The 22,704-nt window shown below is 45.2% G+C and overlaps 1 protein-coding gene and 1 long non-coding RNA gene across 4 annotated transcripts in view; one reads left to right on the top strand and one right to left on the bottom strand.

Moving 5' to 3' along the window:
• The window catches only part of LHFPL2 (LHFPL tetraspan subfamily member 2), a 235,518-nt gene that overhangs the window by 48,548 nt on the left and 164,266 nt on the right, over positions 1-22,704 (bottom strand). The gene's annotated exons all lie outside the window — the stretch shown is intronic.
• On the top strand, positions 9,915-22,471 carry LOC115653252. Its single transcript, XR_004000889.1, has 3 exons — positions 9,915-10,001; positions 21,627-21,629; positions 22,461-22,471. It is a non-coding gene; the product is annotated as an uncharacterized LOC115653252 (long non-coding RNA).

Genomic DNA, 22,704 nt, shown 5'->3' on the forward strand with positions numbered 1-22,704 from the left:
TGCAGTTTGATATATTTTCTTATTAAAACTTGGCAATTACAAAATCTTTTAACTATAACTACAAAGTATCATCATAACAATAGTTCAGTTCACTACCTGACTCTCAAAAGGGAGGAAAAAAAGAGTGAAGTTTTCAGGCAGGCTGATGTGCTTTTAACTCAAATTCACCCTTTGTAATAACATATACTGAGAGATAATACACTAGTCTGCCAAAAAAAGTATTTCCATTTTAAACAATAATTGGAATGCAGGGAAAGTCCACTATAACAATACATTTTTTTCTGATGTTGCCTGTGCTCTTAAGAAAGAGTTTAATGGAGAAATTCTCTTCTTAACGTGAGTGACTAATGCAATAAAAAATGTTTACAAAAAGAATAGAACGAGGTTCACATTTACTTCACTAGGTGGAGATTTCATGTGAATGTTGAAAGGAAAATCCATGAAAAATGTATGATTTGTCACACGTAGCACACACATAACAGACTTTGCCTGTGATAGTAAAGTCAGAGGCAGTTTCCCCAGTTTTCAAACAAACAAAAAACATAAAATACAACAGTTTGATAACAATTCTGAGACTCAGTTTTCCCAGACATGTCATGGTGTTAGTAAAAGTGGCTCCCTCACAGGGGAGATCATGGGTTTTCAATTCTTAGGATTATCCATCAAAATTTCTGTATCTCTAAAGTAAATTAGCAATATTTGATATGTAATTTATGATAAGTTAATAAAAGCTCTCCAAGAGCTATGATTTAAGAAAGCAGACTAACCTCTAAATTATTCCTTCACAATTCAAATCTTCCCCAAATAATGTTCTGTTCTCCTGTTATGTGTATTACTAAAATAAGCATCATGGTTGTACGTGAATATTTTTACATAAATTAATTCTTGTATAAGGGATGCCCCCAAATGGGAGCACAGCTTTCCTACATCTCCTTTAAATGAGAACGGGGGAAAAACCCACATGTTAAAAGTTTTTTTTTCATAAAGATGTACAGCATAATAGGGATATAGAAATTGCCATACCCCTGGGGTATGCATGGAAAAGGGGCAGTTTGCCCTTGGCTCCTTGTTTGAGAAGGCCCTCAGAGTGGCATTGTGACTTGGTACATGGGGTTGCAGCATCACTCAGGTCTGGCCCGGTGGCTCATTCATCTCAAAGGAGGGATGGTCAAGCCAAATCTGAGCGAGTGTCATTGCAACTGGCACATAGGGCCACAGCGCCATTTAGGTTTGGCCTGGCTACCTGCCCCTCCATAATGAGAAGAGCCAGGCCCAGCTCACAGGAGCTGCAGGGTGAGTGTGGGGAGGGCTCGCCCTCCAACCCCTTCCCACTCCCTGGATTCCTTCAGTGGTGTGGGTTTTTTTGTTTTTTTGCTTTTTTGGGCGGGAGTGGAGGGGAAGAGGCTCATTTTCAGATTTTGCCCCAAGCTTTCAAAAACCACTATTCAGCCCTGTAGATTAGACCCGTGGCCCATATGATCCACAATCCTGTTTCTAACATTGGGCTGTTCTGGATGCTTGAGAGGAAGGTGCAAGAAACATTGCAGTAGACAATAATGGAATAACTCACTTACAGGGAAACTTTCTTTCTTACTCTTATTGTTTGGTAGTTGGATTGTGCCCCGGAGCGTGTGAATTTATATCCTTTATAAACAAAAATCCTATTTAGTGAAACTGTGGATGTTTTCTTTATGCATATAAATGTTTAAGCATTTTTAACCCTACTAACCACTTAGCTTTAATGATAAATTGGGATGAGTATTGCAAACAAATGATATACTGTGTAAAAATATATATTTCCCTTTATCAGTTGTACATTCTGGTGCCTTTCATTTTCATTGAATTTTCTTATATTAGAAGAAAAAGTGAATATAACTACCAAGTTTACCTTCTCCATGCCATTCATTATTTGTATATGTCCATCATGTTCCCTCCTCTTTGCATCCTTGTAAAATAAGCACTCTGCTTAAATTTCCCTTCATGGAGGAGTTTTTTCCATGACAAATCATTTTCATGCCAGTCTCTGAACTCACGCTATAACTGCTATATCCTTTTTTGAGACAGGGTGATCAGAACGCCCTGTTCAGCAAGCATTAGCACAACTCATACAGAAAGTGGGTTTCATTTGGTTTGGAAAAATGACCTTTTGTTCAGGTTATTTAGCCATATGGACAATTCAAATCCAATTTAAGCGAAGTCTACTGCAGATATTCTGTAATCTCTCATCCCTGAGATCCATACAGCGTTCAGAAATGGCAGTAACTATACAGGTTTCAGTGTAGCAGCTGTGTTAGTCTGTGTCGGCAAAAAGAAGAGTACTTGTGGCACCTTAGAGACTAACACATTTATTTGAGCATAAGCTTTCGTGGGCTACAGCATCTGATGAAGTGGGCTTAGAGCACGAAAGCTTATGCTCAAATAAATGTATCAGAGGGGTAGCCGTGTTAGTCTGGATCTGTAAAAGCAGCAAAGAGTCCTGTGGCACCTTATAGACTAACAGACGTTTTGAAGCCTGAGCTTTCATGAGTGAATGCATCTGATGAAGTGGGTATTCACCCACGAAAGCTCATGCTCCAAAACGTCTGTTAGTGTATAAGATGCCACAGGATTCTTTGCTCCTTTCAAATAAATGTGTTAGTCTCTAAGGTGCCACAAGTACTCCTGTTCTTTTTGAGTAACTATACAATGTCACTATGTACAGGGCTAACAACCGTTTGGTTACTATTTTATCAGATATAAAATGAATTAACCCAAATTATCACTTATACTCACTGCTTTTTAAGACGTTCCACCTTTTATGGCCAGACACTATTCACAGGGCTTGTCTATGTGTGTGTGTGTGTCTGTGTAACATACACTACAAGGGTGCAATTACTAAAGTGCATTAACATGTTGCATATTAATTGTAGACCAGGGGTGGGCAAACTTTTTGGCCTGAGGGCCACATCCGAGTATAGAAATTGTATGGCGAGCCATGAATGCTCACAAAATTGGGGTTTGGGAGGAGGGCATGATGGCTCTGGCTGGGGATGCGGGCTCTGGGGTGAGGCTGGGAGCTGCAGGGTAGGCACTTGGGGTGGGAACAGCGTGCAGAGCCCCCTGGCTGTCCCTAACATAGGAGCCAGAGGAGGGACATGCCGCTGCTTCTAGGAGCCGCGCGGAGCAGGGCAAGCCCCAGACCCTGCTCCCCGGTGAGAGCTTGAGGGCCAGACTAAAAAACATTTGGAGGGCCAGATGCGGCCCCTGGGCCATAGTTCCCCCACACACCCCGCTGTAGACCCTGCTGGTGAGCACCAAAGATTCCCTAGACTAGAGTACTATAATATAGTACAACACTACATTAAAGCACATTAGGGAATCTTTAGTGCATCAGCAGAGTCTACAGACACTAATTAATGTTCAACACATTAGAAATCAAACCCCCCCGTAGTTCATATTAGCCCACTGTGCAGGCAAGCCCGAAGTTACACTAACACAGCAAAGTAACATCCAATGTCTGAGTAGCGGAAACCAGCTACTTCCCATTTTTTGTTTTTAATCAGGAAAAAAAAACCATTCATTTTGAAAGTGAATTCTTAATGCATAATGTTCTTAAATGCAAAGCAGATAAATAAAATTAAATGCTCTTTCTCCTTATCTGTATTAAAGAACTGTACTCTCCTCCATTTTGCATATCTGTGCAAAAATAAATTACAGCTGGAGATAGATCCAAATTATAACATTTGAAGCCAGGGCTTAATCTTAAATTCAGAAATCTTCAGTTGCAGGTTTTTGGTTTGGCCCATCACAGAGAGGAGAAGAAGAGTTGCAAAGTTGAGATCTGAATCAGGGGCATACTGTTATTGCTTATTAAAAAAAAAAAAAGGCCCCAAAAGCAAGACATTAGAACAACAAGGTGAGAGCCCTGCAACTACATTCCAGCATTTTTTTATGGCCAGTTCTACATTATCTCCTTGTACTTTTGAATCCTATTAACTGAAGATGGAAGGCTCCCACCAAATTGTAGAACTGAGCTTCCCCTCATACCCATTCTGTCAGCTTGAGTGTGAGAATAAATCATCCTTAGAAAAGTGGCTTTTGGCTCAGTTTAAACAAATGGCTGAATGGAAGGCCACACAGAAAGCTGAAACAGTCCCAATGTATGAAACAACTGCAAGCACAATTAGATCTTTTCTTCTCATGTTTGGTACAGTCCAAAACAAAGCTATGCAGAGGAGTTCCTATACCTTTTGTTTACAAAATGTAAGTTTGAGAATTATACAATCTAAAATGAGCAGGTCCTTTAAGGGTCTTGTTTCTAGTTTTCCTGAAATGTTACTCATTAACGGCATTGCAACTTTCAGTGAAACCTTTGAACTATGAAAATGAAATTAGATTCTATTTATTTTGGTGCTTTCAAACACACTATTTAAACAAACAAACAAAAATCTAAGACTGAGTGACTTTGCACAGAGCCCCACCCTGGTCTTTGTGAGATCACAATTTACACATCTTCAGTATAATAGGGTCTACTGGGTAAGTGAGTTGATCACTGTGCTATTCACTTCTGCCAGGCTTAGCCAGAGTAAATTGGCCATTGATCAAAGGAGAGCTCCCTGCTGTCTGAGGCAGAAGGGGAGCACTCACAGGAAGAGTGATGTAAGAAGACAGAGAATTTCATTTCCATGTGGGGTTTAGAAGAAAGGAACCCCACCATCTCAGGAACTCAGAATGAGAAAGGGAGAAATCTCTCTCCAAGCAGCCACAAAGTGAGAGGCATGAGGAAGGAGAAAATAGGATATTTTCTCCTCCTATTCAGTCCCTTGGAAGTATGACAGATAATCTTCCAAAAAGACCTGCAAAGTATTCTTTCAAAAAGATCTACAAGGTCATCTCATGTGCCTCATATGTCAGGCAACATGCTGCATAGCACACTATCACTGAAGTGACAGCCATAGATACCAACTCATTATGTTAAAAGTGTGTCTCTATTTTTCTCCACAGCTATCTGTATTTATAGCTTTGTACTGCTGGAAGGGATGCATACACCACATTCTGCTGCAACAGAAAAGCTGAAATGAGACCAATATCAAAGTTAAGTAAACATCCAACAGTGAACTTTCAGAAAAATGTCAATGCCACCAGTTCTTACTAAAGCTCATGTAGGGCTATTCTTGCAGTTAAAGATACATACAGGTGAGTCTCATGTTACGCGGGGGTTCCATTCCGCAGTTCGTGCGTAAAGTGAAAACCACGTATAGTCAAAATTACATTGAGTTGAATGGCGGGCGGAATTGTCCGCACTACAGTTACATACAGTATTAAAATTGTTATTTTTCTCTCTTATTTTTTTTTTGCTGACCGAGTAAAGCTGAAACTGCGCATGTTTAATGTGCGTAAGATGTGACAGACCTGTAATAGGACGTTCACTCTTAACAGCAAAATGAAGCTTACTCAGGAAGAGTAAAAGGGAAGGTTAGTTTCACATCTGCAATTTTTAGACAGGATCCTTCATGCAGGCATCACAAAATACTTGACAGAGTCATAATATATTGAAAAGAGGAAGGTTTTAAGCTGAGTTATAGTAAGCTGGTTGGAGAGAGAGATCCAGACAGACAGGACAGCAAAAAAGGAGTGATCCCAGTAGGCTTTATTCCCATTATTCCCCACTAAAATAATATTGCATATGAGCAATATCACTTGTTATTTAGAACAAGAAAGCAACAAAGTGTAAACTGGGTTTCATGTGTTCAGTTAAAAACCCCTTTTATCAGCTAGATATTCATTATTTCTGCAAACTTGCAAAGATTCCCTAAAATATGCGTGATATGCTGTTAAACAGTTGCATGTTCTACCCAAGCAGCTGCATCTCAGTGGTAAGGGAGGCAATGACAAAATATAATATGTAATGTCTATGAAGTGTTTTGGCATGAAAAACACGCTATATAGGTAAGATATGAAATATTACTAATACAAATTTTGCAAAATTGTTAAAACTCAGCTGAATTTCCTTAACTGATTTCACATTTCCTTTTGTTCAATTTTTATCTCACCAGATTTATTTCAGCTTTTTTCCTGTCAAAAATACAGCTTGCAGATGTGAGACCTTAGCCATTTGTGTGCCCAAATTACGAGTGCCAAAGGGCAAGAGAAAGAGTTGATAGAAAATATTGTGCTGAGGTTATTTCATAAGGCTACTGATGGAACTCCTGTTCACTCCAACTTGCAAATTCACATTTCCTGGTACTCTGATAAAGATGTCCAAAGTACATGTGGACTTGCTTCCAGCATAGCACAAATTATAATAAATGCACAGAAAACTGATGTTCATTTCAACTGCTCTGTTATTCCATACATAAAAGGTGAATGGGACTTTAATGGGGCCACGATTTCACCCAAAATCCCTAAAAGTGCAAAACACTCAGGCTTCTCAAACTGTAGCAGATTTAAAAAAAAATAGGGATTAATTTCCCTCTTTTCTCACTTAAGACAAATGTTGCATATTTTTATGCTTTAGTCAAGCTAACTAGGATTTTCAACATCTCCAAATCAGGGTTGCAAATTTTCAATCAGGAGATTTATTCCATTACTCCTTATTTACTGACTTTTGGAATTCCTTAACTCTACAGCCATTATATTATGTTTTGAAAACTTATTCAAGATCTTCCATAATTCTAACATTTATTAAAATGTATGAAGAAAGAAAAGCCAAGGTGTAGTATTTCTATTGTTTGTATCTCAAGAGAAAATTACAAATCACATAAAAAGTCATCACTACAGGGAACAATCTTGGCCATAACTACTGAGATAGCCTAACTGTTCAGGAATTTACCAACTGGGAGTGGAAGCATGAGATTGCTTTCTTTCATTCTGTACGAAGTCACTAAAGTCTCAAGATTCCCAACTGAAGCCCAGTCGCTGGTTGTCTACACTATACCACCTCATCTGTCAAGACAGATCCAAATACTCATTCTTTGTAATTAGCATCAACTTCTTGTAATGCCTTTCGACTCTCATTAAAGCTTCTACAGCAAAAAATGTATTGGGAGGAAGTACAGTTTGAAACACTAACATTTGTTAGCAAACATTAATCTGCTGTGTCCTGATTGAAGATTTTCACCTTAAAGAAAAGAAGGCCAAGGGTCTGACTGAGTACATTTGAAATCATGAATTATACCTAAATGCTTTGCAGAATCAGTCTGGCAAATACTTAATTGTCCTTTTTGTTATGAAAAGCAATTTACTCTCATATGATCAGAGTGACAGATTCGGAGCTGTTCTGTAATAATTAATGAATACAGAACGTCAACCTTGTTATTGTGATGTTTACTGCATGAACATACCAGCTTTGTTTAATAAGGGGGGGTTGGGAAAAACAAGCAAGAACAGAAACAATAGATCAAGATAAACCACTTAACAGCTCTCAAGTGTTTGCTGAGAAGAGACAGTGCTAGGACTGGAAAAGGGCCACAAATAGAGAAGATCAAAAGAAACACACATTATTCAGGGGAACCAGGTTGAGATACTCCTACCCACTGTGGTATCTGTAGAAGTTAGGCCTATCTAGATTACTATCAGGGACTGGTAAACCCTTACAGAAGATACACATGCATATAGATTGTTTTAAAATCCTCTCTCTCTAAATGCTTCAGTTCACATTGTTAAACAATATTTTGATTTTAAGATGACTGTCTGGTCACTGTATACCATTGGACACAGACTCCCACAGAGAAGAACCACAGGTGCCAGAACTCAGTCACACCTGCTGGGTAAAATGTGGTTGTTACACAGGGAACTGTAGCCCCAGGCTCAAACTAAGAGTGGGAGAATTATGGAATTCTACCCCTCATAGGTGTAAATGCACGAAGCCTGAGACCTGAAGAGGTGCAGTCTGAGAGATCAGAAAGAGGCAGCCTTGTAATCTTGACAATCATTATTTTCACCAAACATTATTCATTGTATACATTTATACACAAATAACTTATTACCTCTTATTCCTTCCACTAGCTATCAAGTCATACTACATGTGCCTGCTAATATTTTTCCTCCCATTCAGCATGCTTAACGTTACTTCAAACATTTTCTTTAATAATCTATAGAACACTGACAAGGAAGCACTTTCTCTTTACTTGAATCAGAACAAAAAAAATGACAGTACAGTAAACTAGCCTACTAAGGGATCACTAAAACACTCTGTGAGCCTGGGAGATGAAGCAACTGATGAAGTTTCTAAACATTTGTATAATGCTTCAGTCATTGAACTACCATACTGTTTAAAAACAGACATTTTGGAATCTGTTTACTTTAAAAAGAAAGGTAATTGAATGAAAATGAAAAATCCCCTAAAAAAGATCAAGACAGACAAGCAATTCAGCATAATATCATGTAGAAGCTATTTGTACGATGGGAACATCTTTCCTGAGTACCTGCTGACTATCATTTTATTGCGTCTGCATGTAGGGAGAAAGAGCAGACTTGGAGGTCGACTTAGTGGTCGTGGTAGACAACCATCTGAACATGATCCCCAAGTGCAAATGTGGTGGCTAAGAAAGCAAACAGAAACCTTGTATATATAAGAAGGGAAATACAGAGTAAAAATAGGAACATGTTACTACTATTGTAGACAGCATCAGTCACATAACTACTGAAACACTGTGTCCAGTTCTGGTATCACACACTTTAGAATGGATGTTGACAAACTGGACAGGGTTGAGAAAAGAGCTAGAAGAAACGGGCTTTACAGTGAAAGTCTAAAGTAGCTCAATCTATTCAGCTTATCAAAAAGACGCTAACAAGGTGACTTGATCACAAGGTATTTATGTAAGGAAAAGATTTCTAACTTTAGAAGGCTCTTTAATCTAGCAGACAACTGCATAACAATACCCAATAAAGCTAAAGTTAGACCAACTCAGACAAGCAATAAGAGGTGGGTTTGTTTTTAAACAGTGAAGGTAATTAACCATTGGAGCAACTTACCTAGGGATACAGTAGATGCTCCCTCACTTGAAGTCTTTAAATTATGCTCTAGCTCAATCAGAAGTTATGGAGTTGATGCAGGCATCCCTGGTAAAATTCTATGGCCTGTGTTGTGATTTTGGTATATTATACCAGATGATCACAATGGTCATTTCTGGCCTTAAAATCTGTTTATCTATTAATACATTTATGTCGGTAAGAATTTGAAGAGGGAGAGGCTGAGAAGGGCTGGTGAAAAGTCCTAGCCTCTTAATTTAAAGGAGAGCATGTGCTTAATTGCTTTGTTGATCAGGGATGGATTAAAATGCTTTGCTGAATTAGGACCTCACAACCTGAAAGGAACGTATATGAACAGAGAAACTTTTTAGATTTTGTTGCATTTGAAACTGTTTATGAGTATAACATTTGAGTTCAAATATAAGATAAGATGCAATGTGGTTTCAGTACATAAGAACAGAATATGAAAGAGAGACTGCTGAAACTGAAGTTTAATTGCTGCTTAACAGTCAATCAACCATACAACTTTTTACTTCAGAACAATTTCTCCCAAAATACAGTGCATATGGTAAGTCTAAAGTGGCAGATACTAACACCAGTTGGCATTTTAAACGAAACACATTAATGTTGCAATTTATTACTGATTATGATGCCTACTATCTGTCTTTTGTTTCATCATAAAATGTCTGTTTCTAGAAAGCTAACTGGTTTCATTAAAAAAGGAGCCTTTAACAAAGGAGGGAAAAAAGTACAAACGTACTACTCAAACATTTATGTAAGCCTTTATCAGTGATGCTAAAAACATCAGTTCCAGAGTCTCATCTCCGTAAACCACAAAAGACTTTATGCTGAGGTCGAAGTTGTAGCTTGTACAACTTTGGACATTTAGACTGTATATTAAAACATAAGAATGGCCATAATGGGTCAGACCACTGGTCCATCTGGCCTAGCATCAACAGTAGCCGGTGCCAGACACTTCAGAGGGAATGAACACAACAGGATAATTGTCAAGTGATCTATTTCCTGTCATCCAGACCCAGCTTCTGGCAGTCAGGAAGTTTGGCTAATAGCCTTGATGGACCTATCCTCCATGAATTTATCTAATTCTTTTTTTAACCTAGCTATGCTTTTGGGTGTCACAGCATCTCCTGGCAACAAGTTCCACAGGCTGGCTGTGTGTTGTGTGAAGAAGTACTTCCTTTTGTTTATTTTAAACCTCCTGCCTATTAATTTCATTGGGAGATCCCTAGTTCTTGTGTAATGTGAAAGTGTAAATAACACTTCCTTATTCACTTTCTTCACACCAGTCATGATTTTATAGACCTCTATCATACTCCCCTTTAGTTGCCACTTTTCCAGGCTAAACAGTCTCAGTCATGTTAATCTCTCCTCAGATGGAAGTTGTTCCATACCCCTAATAATTATTTTTTGCCCTTCTGTATTTTTTCTAATTCTTATATATCTTTTTGAGATGGGGAGACCAGAACTGCATGCAGCATATAAATATGTGGGTGTACCATGGTTTATATAGTGGCATTATGATATTTTCTGTTTTATCTATTCCTTTCCTAATGGTTTCTAATATTCCGTTAAGCTTTGTTGTCTGCCACTGCATGTTGAGCAGATGTTTTCAGAGAACTATCTACAATGACTCCAAGACTTTTCTTGAGTGGTAACAGCTCATTTAGACCCCATCATTTTGTATGTATAGTTGGAATTATGTTTTCCAATGTGCATAAAAGACGGTTACTCACCTTTGTAACTGTTGTTCTTCGAGATGTGTTGCTCATATCCATTCCAGTTAGGTGTACGCGCCGCGCGTGCACATTCGTCGGAAAACTTTTACCCTAGCAACTCAGTGGGCCGGCAGGTCGCCCCCTAGAGTGGCGCCACCATGGCGCTTGATATATACTCCTGCCGGCCCACCCGCTCCTCAGTTCCTTCTTGCCGGCTACTCCGACAGTGGGGAAGGAGGGCGGGTGTGGAATGGATATGAGCAACACATCTCGAAGAACAACAGTTACAAAGGTGAGTAACCGTCTTTTCTTCTTCGAGTGATTGCTCATATCCATTCCAGTTAGGTGAATCCCAAGCCTTACAAAGGCGGTGGGGTCGGAGTGAAATGTGGCAGAATAAAACTGCTGAGCCAGAGGCTACAGCCTCTCTTGACTGCTGAACCAGGGCATACTGCGAAGCAAAGGTATGGACCGAGGACCAATGGAGCTTCGCGACAGATCTCGTGGGTAGAAACACGAGCCAGCAAGGCGGCAGATGAAGCCTGAGCCCTGGTAGAATGCACGGTGATGTGGCTTGGGGAAATATGAGCCAAATCATAACAAGTGGGGATGTCCGCCATCACCCCAGATGAGATCCTCTGAGAGGAAAACAAGCAAGCCCTCCCTTTGGCCCGCTACCGGGGCAGAGCTGGGGCACCTTAGGAAATGATTCTGTCAGCACAATATAATGCGAGCACTCCACAGATGTCCAAGGAGTGCAACGGTTGTGTCCATTGCGTTGAGCTGTGGGTAACATGAAAGGCCAAAACACCTTAGGGAGGAAAGCCGGGTGCGGTCATAACTGCACCTTGTCTTTGTGAAACCTAGTGTACGGCGGAACCCCCGTAAGAGCTCTGATCTCAGAGACCCGTCTGGCCAAGACTAGGTTGAGGTCCCAGGTCGGGGCTGGGCGGCGCACCCGAGGGTGCAAGCGCTCCAAGCCCTTGAGGGACCTCGAACCCATAGAGCGTGAGAACACTGAACGTCCATCTTAGCCTGCTGGAAGGTAGAGATGGCTGCTGAGAGTATCCTCAGCGATGATACCGCCAGGTCCTGCCGCTGAAGGCCAGAGGCAGGCCAAATAGAGGGGATCGAGACCTCAGCAGGAGCAAGATCGAGCGTACTGCAGCTGTAAAGGAAACGCTTCCACCTGGCCCGGTACATTGACCAGGTGGAAGGCTGCCTGTCACCCCGACTCAGGTACGCAGGAGCCACCGTGAGGCGAAGAGGCTGCAGGTCCGAGCGACGAAGCCTGTCGTTGCCCTGAGTGATGAGGTCTGGGCTGACAGGCCGAGCAACATGGTATGCCAGTGCTGCCTGGACCACTCTGGAGTGATCATAATGATGCGTGCTCTGCCCCTGCGGAGTTTGAGCAGGACCTAATGAACCAGTGGGAACAGTGGGAAGGCATAATGCAGTTGGCCTTTCCACGGCCTCAGGAATGCGTCCAAGATCGATTCCGCGGAGAGACCTTGGAAGGAGCAGAACACCTGGCATTTCCTGCTCTCGCGGTGAGCGAACAGGTCTGTGTGAGGCAACATCTCCACTTCCGGAAAGCGGGACGCCTCACACGGGGCAGAGTGATCACTCGTAAGACAGGAAACACCTGCTGAGTCAAAGAGTTAAGACGTTCCGAACGCCTGGGAGAAAGGACGTCACTAGCTCCATCGAGTGGGCCATGCAAAAGACCCGGAAATGGATGGCCTCCTGACAAAAAAGGGGGGAGGACTATGTCCCCCCTGAATACTTATGAAGCACCAGGCCGTTGTGTTGGCTGTAAACACCGAGATACAACGGCCTCGCAGCTGCCGCTGGAACCCCTGGCATGCCAGGCGGACTACTCTCATATTTGGGGCATTGATGAGGAATGCCAGCTCCGTAGAAGACCAAAGGCCTTAAGCTCGGAGTGACCATGAGCACTCGAGCAGAGAGATGATGCATCCGCCGTCAGGGGCAGTGAGGGCTGGGGCGGATGAAACCGCATCCCTGTCCATACCAAGGAGGGAGTTAGCCACCACTCTAGGGAGCCTAAGGCGTTCGAGGGAACGGTGACTACCATGATCATTGGCTCCCTGTCCAAGCGGTACGCCGAGGTGGGCCGGACTTGGAGAGGACGGAGGCGGAGCTTGGCGTGTTTGGTTACAAACTTGCGGGCAACCATAGGACCCAGGAGACTGAGACAAGAACGAGCTGAGGTCGTTGGGAAAGCCTTCAGACCTCAGATGATTGCTGCCATCACCTAAAACCGCAGTTGTGATAAGCAGGCTCCGGCTAGGTAGGCGACCAGGATAGCCCCTAGGAAGCCCAACCTCTGCGTGGGAACCAGAGTGGATTGCTCCATAGTAAACAGCAGGCCTTGACCTGTGAATAAGACCGTGACGATGCCCACGCGCTGAGTGGTTTGTGTCTCAGAGTCTCCTCGGATAAGCGAATCGCCCAGATACGGAAAAAAAAACGCATATCCGACATCAGCGACGGTAAGCGGCGACTATGGCCGTAACCGGGAGTATTGACCGTTGGCTATAAAGCGGAGGCATCTCCCGTGCGGAGGGAAGATGGCATTGCGAAAGTACGCGTCCTTCATATCCAGGGCAGCATAGTAGCCCCCAGGAGGCAAGGGTGGAATAATGGTTCCCAGGGATACCATGCAGAACTTCAACCTTATCCTAAACCGGTTGAGTCCGTGCAGGACCAGGAAGGTCTGAGACCTGTGTTCGAGTGGGGGACTAGGGCATAACGGGAGTAAAACCCCTTGCCCCTTTCGTCCGCTGAAGGGGGACAGGGCTGGAGCAAATTAAAGGTGGTACCTATGCTCCATCGTGCGCAGGACCCAGCGATCTGAAAGTAACTGGGGCCATGCCAGGAAAAAGCGGGATCGGGATCCCATCCTGCGAGTGGTACACCGCCCTCAGGCGAACCTTGGAAGGTCCGTCTTTGGTTCCAGTGGTAATTGCGAGGGACCTTGACTTTGGCTCTTTAGGGGTCCTGACGTTCGTCTGCGACCACCTTGGCCTTGCCGTTTTCCAGAGTTCTGCCTCTGGCTAGGCACAGAGTATGGCGGCTGGGGCCAGAAAGGCCTGCGTTTGGTCGCTGGCGTATACATGCTGAGACGCATTAGGACCCTATTATCCACCAGACTTCGCAGTCTGGGGCTGTCTCTGCCGCGAAGATGCCTTTACCAACAAAGGGTAAATCCTGAATGGCATACTGCAGCTCCGGCCGGAGGTTTAAAACCTGAAGCCATGAAATGCACCTCATGGCGACACCCAAGGCCAGAGTGCTGGCCGCAGAGTCTGCTGCGTCCAACGAGGCCTGGAGGGACGCTCTGGGAACCTTCTTTCCCCCGTCCTCCAAGACGGCAGCGGACTCCGGGTGGGAGTTTTGAGGGAGAAACTCCTTCACCCAGGTGCTATAATTATCGCAGCTAAGCCAGGCTTGTTGCTTTGCTACCCAGAGCTGCAGGGCCCCTGCAGAGTACACCTGGCGGCCAAGCAGGTTCATTCGCCAAGCCTCTTTCGGCTTCGGGGCTGGCGCCCGCTGGCCATCATATCAGGATCGTGGTCCTGAGCATAAAATCTGCGCATATGGGATGACACGGATGCGTGTCCGGACGGCCATGGAGGTACTAAAAGAAGGCACAGGCAGAGTCTCTGACTCATTCGGACCTTGCCCAACTCGGCACCGGGGACCGGCACCGGGAGGCGTATCGGTACCTGGAACGAGATCCAGACCCGCAACCAGAACGGCGTCAGGAGGTCGACCGAGATCTCGAGGCTCGGGGAAAGGCTACAGGAGCCAAGGTACCTGCCACGGTGCCAGGAGTCGGAACGGTGCCGATAGCGGGTCGGCGAACGGGAACCGACCGGTGCAGCGAGTGCGACCAGTACCGAGGAAAACAGCACCGGGACTGCCAGTGGTGTCCGTCGTGCCGACAGGAATTGGAGTGTCTGCGGGACCGTGATCATGAACGGTGCCGCTCTGCTGTGCTGACAGAGGACAGTCACCTGAAGAGACTGTATTACCCGCACCGGCGGTGCCGGGGTCAGGCAGCATTGACTCTGACATGACACTGAGAGCCCTCGCCGTTGGTAACGTCTCCGGCGTGAAGGGAACAGCAGGCTCAACCACAGTGCGTACTGGGGAGCTGTCAGGCACCGGATTCGACGGCCCTCGTGGGACCGGGATCAACAGTACTGAGGTCATCAGAGCTTCGGTAGGTGTCGGTGCCGGGCGATCCGAGTTAGATAAGCTGTCTGGCTGCGGTGCCGTCAGCACGGAAGCAGCGGGAGCAATACGCTCAACCACGGCGCGTGCCGGGGAGCCGTCGGGCACCAGATTCGATAGCCCTTGTGGGACTAGAATCGACGGTGCCGACGTTGTCGGTGCCTCAGAGGCGTCGGTGCCGGGCAATCCGACTTAGACTAGCCCTCTGGCTGCGGTGCCGTTGGCACGGAAGCAGCCGGAGCAGTAGCTCAACCACGGCGCGTGCCGGGGAGCCGTCAGGCACCGGATTCTACGGCCCTTGTGGGACCGGGATCGACGGTGCCGACGTCGTCGGTGCCGTAGCAGGTATCGGTGCCGGGCGATCCGACTTAGACGAGCTCTCTGGCTGCAGTGCTGTTGGCACGGAAGCAGCAGGAGCAGTAGCTCAACCACGGCGCGTGCCGGGGAGCCGTCAGGCACCGGATTTTACGGCCCTTGTGGGACCGGGATCGACGGTGCCGACGTCATCGGTGCTGCAGCAGGTGTCGGTGCCGGGCGATCCGACTTAGATGAGCCCTCTGGCTGCGGTGCCGCTGGCACGGAAGCAGCAGGAGCAGTAGCTCAACCACGGCGCGTGCCGGGGAGCCGTCAGGTACCGGATTCTACGGCCCTTGTGGGACCGGGATCGACGGTGTCGACGTCATCGGTGCCGTAGCAGGTGTCGGCGCCGGGCGATCCGACTTAGACGAGCTCTCTGGCTGCGGTGCCGCTGGCACGGAAGCAGCAGGAGCAGTAGCTCAACCACGGCGCGTGCCGGGGAGCCGTCAGGCACCGGATTCTACGGCCCTCGTGGGACCGGGATCGACGGTGCCGATGTCGTCGGTGCCGGGCGAACCATCTTATACGAGCTCTCTAGCTGCGGTGCAGGTGGCACAGAAGCAGCAGGAGCAGTAAGCTCTACCACGGCGCGAGCCGGGGAGCTGCCAGGCACCGGATTCAGTGGCCCTGGGGGACTGGAATCGACGGTGCCGATGTCATCGGTGCCTCTGCAGGTGTCGGTGCCGGGTAATGCAACTTAGGCGAGCTCTCTGGCTGCGATGCAGGTGGCACGGAAGCAGCGGGAGCAGGGGGCTCAACCACGGCGCGTGCCGGGGAGCCGCCAGGCACCAGCAGGAATCGTAGGCTTTCTCGACCTCGGAAGAAGGGAGCGGTGCCGAGTCGACATCGGTGCCGGCGACGGCCGGTGCCGAAAGGCCTCGGTAGTAGCAGCGGGGTCCGGTGCCGAGGAGGCGCTTCTGCCAGCCGCTTGAACATCGCTCGGCGCCCAAGGTGGAGGGGTAAGTGAAAGTCCCGCACCTTTTTGTTCTCGACTTAAAAGCCTTGCAAATGGGGCACTTATCTGTCAAGTGTGATTCCCTGAGGCACTTCAAACAGGAGTCATGTAGATCTCCCTTCGGCCGCGGCTTCTGGCAGGCCGGGCCCATTTTAAAACCCGGTGAGCCATGCATGGCTCCGGCACTGGGCTCGTGGAAGGGGCTACTTCCTGAACCCCGCTAACTAAACTAACCATGTTAGCAAAGAAAACACGTATAACTATACAAATATACATATAAAAGGGTTATAACTGCATAACTATATACGAGAAAACGAGTAGCTAGGGAAGTGGAGGTCAGCTAAGCCGCGCTCCCACTGTTCCAACGATCGACACGGGCGGTAAGAAGGAACTGAGGAGCGGGTGGGCCGGCAGGAGTATATATCAAGCGCCATGGTGGCGCCACTCTAGGGGGCGACCTGCCGGCCCACTGAGTTGCTAGGGTAAAAGTTTTCCGACGAATGTGCACGCGCGGCGCGTACACCTAACTGGAATGGATATGAGCAATCACTCGAAGAAGAACTGCATTTATCAAGACTGAATTTCATCTGCCATTTTGTTGCCCATTCACCAGTTTTGTGAGATCCCTTTGTAAATCTTTGAGTCTCTTTGGACTTAACTTGATTAATATCTTGATTGAAATCTTATCTTGATTAATTTTATATTGTCTGCAAATTTTGCCACCTGATTGTTCACCGCTTTTTCCAGATCAAATATGAATCTGTTTAACAGCACAGGTCTCAAGATCTCTCTTCACTGTGAAAAATGTCCATTTATTCCTACTCTTTGTTTCCTACCTTTTAACCGTTTGCTTATCCATATGAGGATCAGCAAATCCCTTTTATCCCATGACAGCTTCCATTGCTTAAAAGCATCTGGTGTGGTTCCTTGTACAGTATATCAACTAGATCACCCTTGTCCACATCCTTGCTGACACCCTCAAATAATTCTGAGATTGGTGAGCCAAAATTTCCCTTATAAAAGCTGCGTTGACTTCCCCAACATTTCGTATTCATCTACGTGTTTCATAGTCCTGTTCGGGGCTGCCCAGGGGGGCAAGTGGGCCAATTAGCCACTGGCCCCGGGCTCTGCTGGGGCTCCCACAATAATGGCTGAGGCTCCCTCCGCAGCCCCACCCAACCCCATCTCCGCCCCTCTCCTGGAGCCTCAGTACATCCAGCAGTGTCCCTTGACAGCTGCAGCGTGGGTCCGGCGGGGCCTGAGCTCCACCCCGCTCAGAGCCACATGGTAAAGGGGCGGGGCTGCAAGCTCCACACCGAGCGGAGGGAGCTCAGACCCCGCTTAGCTCGAAGCCCTGCCCCCTTACCACACAGCTCTGAGCAGGGAGGACCTCAGGCCCCACCGGACTCACGCTGCAGCTGTCAAGGGTCGCTATTGCATGTGGTAGGTGTTCCGCGGGTCTGTTAGGACTCAGTGGGGGAGGGGGTGGATACGGGTTGGGGCAGTCAGGGGACAGGGAGCGGGGGTGAGGTCCTGGGGTGGTGGTGGGGGGTGGGGTCTCTGGGAGACCGTGAGGGGGACAAGGAGCAGGATGGGTCGAGGATTCTGAGGGGACAATCGGGGGGCAGGGGTCAGATAGGGGGCAGGGCCAGGCTGTTTGGAAGGCACAGCCTTCCCTATCCTAAAGCTCATTCAGTAGTTTGAGGCTTGCAGAAGAGCCAAGCTGTTAGCTTTTCCATTAGGACTACCATCCCTTTCACTTCTCAAATGCCAAATTATAGTTGATATTTAATTTCAGTGTCATAGGGAGATTCATGTCAGGGGAGGGTAGCTTCATTTAAAATTAGCCCCTAGGGGAGGGATCACATGAGAAGAGCAATATCCTTCCCAATCCTACCAAGGGAGACCTCCCTCCTCTGCATTCCCTGAGGCTTCAGAGGGGTTAATTCAGTGGTCCTCAAACTTTTATGCTAGTGACCCCTTTCACACCGCAAACCTCTGAGTGTGACCCCCCCCTTATAAATTGAAAACACTTTTTAATATATTTAACACTATTATAAATACTGGAGGCAAAGCAGGGTTTGAGGTGGAGGTTGACAGCTCGCAACCCTCAGTAGTAACCTCGTGATCCCCTGAGGGGTCCTGACCCCCATTTGAGAACCCCTGGGTTAATTTAATTTTAGCATCTTGTGTCCATTCACATGCATGTGCTATTTTGAGCATTTCAGTTTTCACAATGTAGGCTCATCCCAGATTCTGGACTAAGCTCAAATGTTCAGTTTGTGGAGTACGTACATACGCTATACTAAAGACAAACCCACAGTTACCGTCTCCAGTCTGTGAGGGACTCCACTGAGCCAGTCTCTAGAAAACAGATAAATGCATGGAGGTTAAGTCTATTAATGGCTATTAGCCAGGATGGGTAAGGAATGCTGTCCCTAGCCTCTGTTTGTCAGAGGATGGAGATGGATGGCAGGAGAGAGATCACTTGATCATTGCCTGTTAGGTTCACTCCCTCTGGGGCACTTGGCCTTGGCCATTGTCGGTAGACAGGATACTGGGCTAGATGGACCTTTGGTTTGACCCAGTATAGCTGTTCTTATGTTCTAACCTAAATGAACCCAAAGTTATGGAGACAGATACGAGTCAAGGAAGCCAGCAGACTGTCAGAAACCTGGAAAAATCTCTGACTGGATGGGCTCAGGCATTTGGTCACAAGCTGCGGTGGTTCAGAAGTTTTGGATTTTTTTTTAAGCAGAATTTTTTTATTGCTTCTTTAAACAATCAAGCACAGCAAGCAGCAAATATTTGGCCACACACTTCTAAAACCCCAAACCATATTCAGGTTTTGGCAGACTCATTTCAGCTTTTCAATTAAAAAAACCATAACAAATTTTGAAGGAAGGCAGACATTGTCTGTGACTTTTTTTCTGCTTTTTAAAAACCCTAAATTTTCGGTCCAGAAAAAGTTTTGACGAAAAATATTTGTCCAACCCTTTTAATGAGCTTTAGTGCCTTTTAGCACTAGCTGATGCTGAGAAACAGTGATACCTTGTAAAGAAGTTTTCTCAAAACTGGGTTTGTGCCGAGATGCAGGAGGTTTATTTTTCCCAGGGCCGCCTGTGATTGCGGAGCAAGTGGGGCAATTTGTGCCGGGCCCCACAGGAACCCCCAAGAGAATATATTATTGTATAGTATTGCAATTTTTTTTGTGGAAGGGGCTCCTGAAATTGCTTTGCCCCAGGCCCCCTGAATCCTCTGGGCAGCCCTGGTCCTGTTCCTTCTGTACATTTTCCTGCTCATAGCTTTCACCCACACCATAAACTCTGTCATTTTATGTTATAAACACGTTTTTAATCACAAATATGAGTAACTATTAAAAAAAGTTCACAAAATTCTCAGTGCAAGTTTTTCAAAAATAGTTGCCTAGAGTTAGGCTATTAAATCCTTATCTTAATCCCTAAATAAGTGATATGGTTTTAACAGGACCAGTGCTAGGGGTTTGAGTGCCCTAGGTGGACGGCAATTTCGCCGCCCCGCGCGCTGGTCCCGTGGCTCCAGGGGAGCTGCGGCAGTGGTGCCTGCGGAGGGTCCGGTGCTCCGTGGCTCCGGTGGAGCTGCCGCAGTCGTGCCTGTGGGAGGTCCACCGGAGCCGCGCGAGCAGCCGACCCTCCGCAGGCACTACTGCCGCAGCTCCACCGGAGCCGCCTGCTGCCCCCTCCGGAAAAACGGCATCCACCATTTATTCTGGCGCCCTAGGCGATTGCCTAGGCTGCCTAAATGGTAGTGCCGGCCCTGGGTTTAAAAATTGCTCAGCCACCCTCATCTCCTTGGTAGCTTTAAGCACTCAGTTTTGAAATCTTGGCCTCAAAGTCTGCTATAGTAATATCTCATGGTATCACTGTAAGTTGGCTACTTGACTATGACAAGAACCCACAGCAGATGACTTTGATAAAGTGATCACAATACAAAACCAAGTCCCAGGAGATATATGTGGGCTTTTCCTTCACAGAACAGTAATTCATAAGGACAGAGTTAACTGTGAAGAATCTAAAAAAAATCCACTGGTTTTCAAAGAGTTGCAGATGTGGTAACTAATACCCACTTCAACAGGGCTATCATCATGTCATCTCAGACTTTCGTATGGTCCTTTTGTCAGTTTACATGACCTTCCATAGGATAATTGATCCCAACCCGATCACCAGTCTGAAGTGTCCTGTGTCTAAATTTTCAAACTTAGGTGCCTAAAATTAGGGACCTAAACAACCATCCTGATTTTCAGGGGGACAGAGCCTCTACAACTCTCTTTTGCTTGCTGTGTGTTGCATAAATCACATGAGGTCCCATATCTGTTGAAATTGTATGTCTTTGGCCACGTCTACACTACCCGCCGGATCGGCGGGTAATAATCAATCCCTCCTCCCCCCCAGTGTAGACCAGCCCTTAGAAATACATGGCCAGATAGCACTTCTTTGGACTTTCACTTGCTAGGATGCAAGAGAAAACTTACTGAATTAGGTTAGATAGTATTCTCACTGCCTTCCTTCCATCTGGGTATTTTGTCATGGGAGGGTAGTTTTTAACTGAGGTCTAGGTCCCAAAGAAAGCTTGCTGTGGGAGGCTGGTTTCAATGCATCATCTGGTCTTGCCCCCCTCCCAGCCAATTTTTGGGAAGCACAGACACTTGCTTATCCTTCCCAGCACTCCACTGCCAGTAGAGTGGAAGTTGCTGCAATCTCTGTGGCCTTACCCCAACGTGTGCGTGTGAAGGATTTCACCAAGGCATATACCACCACAATATCTGGGAGAATTTGAGTACTATGTTGCGTTTTGTGACATGAACAGATGCCAACTAAGGACTAGAATGAGACCACTTACTTCTGACCCATTAAAATATTTTAACTCTTATCACAAAGTAAAAAGTTTAGCCCATTGAGCTAACTCCACCTCTCCCCTTCAGTCCCAAATCTAGCAGACAAAAGCATGGTGTTTCAATTTTTACTAAAGACCTCTTACCTAACCCTTTGTTAATAAATCCACCAGTGTTAACATCTGATTCCTAAGAGTCTGAGAGCTCAAATGGAGTCATTCCACAGCGGAAAGTAGGCAGTCTATGGATTACGAAAGGCACTTTCAAATTTTTTTGTTGCAAAGTACATTTTTTGGAAAGTTCCAGTGCCAAGGCTGTTGTAAGAGCCAGATTAGCTGGTTTTATTATTCCAGTATTTAGTTTTCCATCATGCTTAAAAATACCATATTTGAATAATGTAAAACTTACAAATATTGGGCCAGATCTTCAGCTGGCAAAAATTAGCATAACTTTACTCAAATACATGGAAGTACACCAATCTATGCCAGCAGAGGATGTGCCCCATTGTGCAGTACAAAACTAGTTCAATAAAGAATAATGAAATATATTTATAGCATTAAGATTTGTATGAAATTGGTTTTGGTGAGGTTTTCCTTTTACACTATCAAAAGTAACTCTCTTTTTGTTTTGCTTTCCCTATGACCAATGTTTGCGCTGACAGATATTTGTCGCTCATAAAATTAAAAAGGTGAGTCAACTGAGCACAACTATTATTGTCTAAGTTAATCATGAGTTTGTTTGGCTCCCACCTGTCACAGATATAAATTTTGTTCAAATACCAGGGAAACAGAATCACAAAAAAAAGTTCCTAAAGTGGAAGGGACAGTGCTATTCAGGTAAAGAATAAAAAATTTAGCTGATCATATACAGAGCCAATTTCCTTTGCTGCTAGTTCGTATTTACCCACAAAAAATTTGAGGGGAAACACAAATTAGTAAGTAGTGCTTTTTTAAGGGAGAATACACAAAATTTGCAATGTTAGCTATGAAAGAAAGTTTAACCAATAGCTCTCTGTTGAAAAATAGTTTCACATAGCAGTTAAATTATATCATCGCACAACTTATTGAAACATTTCCTATGTTTGCTGTTCAACCCTTCTTAAAGATCAGAAGTTATATAATAGAGAAAATTTAACTACTACAGAGGAGTGACCTATGATTTCCACCTTTTCATTTTTTTTTAATTTATTTATTTATTTTATTTGGTTTTTAAATGACGACCGTATGGAAAGAATGGGAACATTTTGCTTCTGGGCAAAATTTCCTCTCATTCCTTCAAAAAGTTGGATCAATGGTTGATTTATTATTGATTTTTAATTAGAGCTGAGAAGAGATTAGGACACTGTCAGAGTATTTAATTTCATTATTAATTTATTAGAGTTAAACTATAAAAATGTTCACATAAAAGAAGCGAAGTTTTTCATCAGTTAATTAAACCTACAACAACTTAAGGTAACCATCTTGCAACATTAAATATCCTTCTACAAGTAACAAATTAACTCAGCCAGCCAATAAATCAAAGCATCAGGAAAGCTACTTTCACATACACACCAGGAACACATCTTAACTTCC

The sequence above is a fragment of the Gopherus evgoodei genome, chromosome 6, assembly GCF_007399415.2.
Source record: "Gopherus evgoodei ecotype Sinaloan lineage chromosome 6, rGopEvg1_v1.p, whole genome shotgun sequence".
In the NCBI taxonomy this organism is placed as follows: Eukaryota; Metazoa; Chordata; order Testudines; family Testudinidae; genus Gopherus; species Gopherus evgoodei.